Raw genomic sequence first — 3,408 nt, forward strand, 5'->3', positions numbered from 1 at the left:
CCTTTTCTGGAAATTAGTGAAGGCAGCGCATCAAAGGTGCGCACCTCGCTGCCCACCTTGGTGTGCTCTGAGGTGCGCACCCGGGAGCGCTACGAAGTGTGCTCCAAGGTGCGGCGTGCACGTTGTCGGAGCCCGGTTTGCCCCGGGTGCGCACCTCGCCTGCACCTTGGCCAGGGTGGGCACCTTGGCTGGGTTTGCCCAGGGTGCGCTCCGAAGCGGGGTTACTGGAGCGCCCCCTCTTTTTTTGTCAGAGCGTTTGGTGGGGTTTCTCGCATTGGCTCTTCCCAGGCCCGGTTGTTGGGTGCGCTCCCACCCTGGCGCGCGCGAAGTTGGAAGTTGGGTTAATTGCCCGGGCGCGCACCTTCGCCAGGGTGGGCACCTTGGTGCGCACACCTTGGCTGGGCTGCGCACCAGGGCGGGCTCAAGATGGCACCAGCATTCCCTTTTTCTCACTATCTTTCAAAACGGAAATTTTAAAATCTCATTTTTTTTTTGCCTTTTATGGAAATTAGTGAAGGCATCGCATCAAAGGTGCGCACCTCGCTGCCCACCTTGGTGTGCTCCGAGGTGCCCACCACGGTGCGCAACGCCGGTGCGAACCCGGGAGCGCCCCGATGTGTGCTCCAAGGTGCGGCGTGCACGAAGTCGGACCCCGGTTTGCCCCGGGTGCGCACCTCGCGTGCACCTTGGTGCGCACACCTTGGCTGGGTTGCGCGGCCTGGTGGGCACCATGGTGCGCACCAAGGAGCGCTCCGAAGTGTGCTCCAAGGTGCGGCGTGCACGAAGTCGGAGCCCGGTTTGCCCCGGGTACGCACCTCGCGTGCACCTTCGCCGGGGTGGGCACCTCGGCTGGGTTGCGCGCCCTGGTGCGCACCAAGGAGCGCTCCGAAGTGTGCTCCAAGGTGCGGCGTGCACGAAGTCGGAGCCCGGTTTGCCCCGGGTGCGCACCTTCGCCGCGGTGCGCACCATGGCGTGCACGAAGTCGGAGCCCGGTTTGCCCCGGGTGCGCACCTCGCGTGCACCTTCGGCGGGGTTGCGCGCCCTGGTGGGCACCATGGTGCGCACCAAGGAGCGCTCCGAAGTGTGCTCCAAGGTGCGGCGTGCACGAAGTCGGAGCCCGGTTTGCCCCGGGTGCGCACCTCGCGTGCACCTTCGGCGGGGTTGCGCGCCCTGGTGGGCACCATGGTGCGCACCAAGGAGCGCTCCGAAGTGTGCTCCAAGGTGCGGCGTGCACGAAGTCGGAGCCCGGTTTGCCCCGGGTGCGCACCTCGCGTGCACCTTCGCCGCGGTGGGCACCATGGCGTGCACGAAGTCGGAGCCCGGTTTGCCCCGGGTGCGCACCTCGCGTGCACCTTCGCCGGGGTGGGCACCTCGGCTGGGTTGCGCGCCCTGGTGCGCACCAAGGAGCGCTCCGAAGTGTGCTCCAAGGTGCGGCGTGCACGAAGTCGGAGCCCGGTTTGCCCCGGGTGCGCACCTCGCGTGCACCTTCGCCAGGGTGGGCACCTCGGTGCGCACACCTTCTCAATGTTTTCTTGCCTTTTCTGGAAATTGGTGAAGGCAGCGCATCAAAGGTGCGCACCTCGGTGTGCTCCGAGGTGCGAACCCGAGAGCGCTCCGAGGTGCCCACGAAGTCGAAAGTCGGGTTAATTGCATTGTTTTCCCCGGGTGCGCTCCGAGGTGCGCAACATCGGCGCGCACCAAGGAGGGCTCCGAAGTGTGCTCCAAGGTGCGCACGATGGCGTGCACCTCTGGTGCGCACGATTCGGAGCTCGGTTTGACCGGGGTGCGCACACCTTGGCTGGGTTGCGCACCTTTTGTGCGCTCCAAGGTGCGCACGAAGTCGGAGCTCGGTTTGCCCCGGGTGCGCACCTTCGCCAGGGTGCGCACCTTGATGCGCACGCCTTGGCTGGGCTGCGCACCTTGGTGGGCGCCATGGTGCGCACCTTTCGTGCGCTCCAAGGTGCGCACGAAGTCGGAGCTCGGTTTGCCCCGGGTGCGCACCTTGGTGGGCGCCATGGTGCACTCCGAGGTGCCCAAGATTGGTGCGCACCAAGGAGCGCTCCGAAGTGCGCTCCAAGGTGCGCGCGAAGTCGAAAGTTGGGTTAATTGTCCGGTTTGCCTCGGGTGCGCACCTTGCGTGCACCTTCGCCAGGGTGGGCGCCTTGGTGCGCACACCTTGGCTGGGCTGCGCACACCTTGGCACCCGCGTTTCCTTCATTTTAAATTTTTTTTTTTTACAATCTCTCAAGTGGGAAATTCTATAATCTCAACTTTTTTTGCCTTTTCAGGAAACTTTTGAATGGAGCGCATCATTGGTGCGCTCCGAAGTGTGCTCCAAAGCTCTCTCCAGCTGCGTGCACCTGCCCCGGCCGCGCACCCGGCCCCGCCCAGCTTCGCTCACCTGTCCCGGGCGTCTGGTGCGGAACCTTAGAGTAAGAAACATCACCGTGCACCTTGGCCAACGTGCGCGACTCGACCGAGCGCGCACTGGCCGAGGTGCACACCGATTTCACCTGGGTGCGCGCGCAGCACCTCGGGCGCACCGGGGTGCGCGCACAACGCCCGGGTTGCACCGTGGCCTGTGTGCTCGGGGCGCCTCGGGTGCGCGCTCGGTGTCGCCCCCGCGCGCGCGGTAGTGCGGGCAGCGCACCCCGGCCCGGCCCGGCCCCGACGAGAACGCAAACGGGCAAAAGGTTTATTCAAATAGCATTGCGACGCCCGGCGAAAAACTAAAAAAGGGTGCAACACCGGGACTTCCCGGGAGGTCACCCATCCCAGTACTACTCCGGCCCAAGCGCGCTTAACTGCGGAGTTCTGATGGGATCCGGTGCACTAACGCTGGTATGATCGCACCCGTTATGAGCTTGTCGCAGTGTGTACTTAGCAAACCGCGACCCACGTGCGAATCCACCCCGGCCACCCACCCCCGTCGAGGTGCACACCCTCCCTCGCGAAGTGCGCCCCGTTCGCCAAGTGTGAGCCCTGCCCGGGTGCGCGCACCTTGCTAGGGCGTCGGGTGTGCACCCGGCCCGGCCTACGTGCGTGCACCTGGAGGGGGCGTCGTGTGCGTGCAGTGTCCCGTCTGCAACGCGGTGCCCACACACCACCTCGGGCGCAACGACCTGCGCTCACATGTGGGCCGAGTGCACCTTGGTGCATGTTCGGGGCGCCTCGGGTGCACGCTCGATCTTGCCCCGGTGCACCAAGGCGCTCGGTTTGCCCCGGGTGCGCACTTGGTGCAAGGTGGGCACCCAAAATAGGGATCAAGCACCAAAACACAAGTTTCGGGATGCAAAATGGGACCCAAGGACCACAAATGCGTTCCAAGACCCATGATGGGTCCACGAGAACAAAAATGTGTTCCGAGACTTAATAAACAAATATTGGGTTTTAGGAGAAGAAACATGC

At 64.4% G+C, this 3,408-nt stretch overlaps 1 non-coding gene across 1 annotated transcript; it reads right to left on the reverse strand.

Moving 5' to 3' along the window:
• Window positions 1–2,736: 2,736 nt before the first annotated feature.
• LOC131870683 (5S ribosomal RNA) lies at window positions 2,737–2,855 on the reverse strand. Its single transcript, XR_009368987.1, has one exon. It is a non-coding gene; the product is annotated as a 5S ribosomal RNA (ribosomal RNA).
• Window positions 2,856–3,408: the final 553 nt, after the last annotated feature.

Source organism: Cryptomeria japonica, unplaced genomic scaffold (genome assembly GCF_030272615.1).
Source record: "Cryptomeria japonica unplaced genomic scaffold, Sugi_1.0 HiC_scaffold_343, whole genome shotgun sequence".
Classification (NCBI taxonomy): Eukaryota; Viridiplantae; Streptophyta; class Pinopsida; order Cupressales; family Cupressaceae; genus Cryptomeria; species Cryptomeria japonica.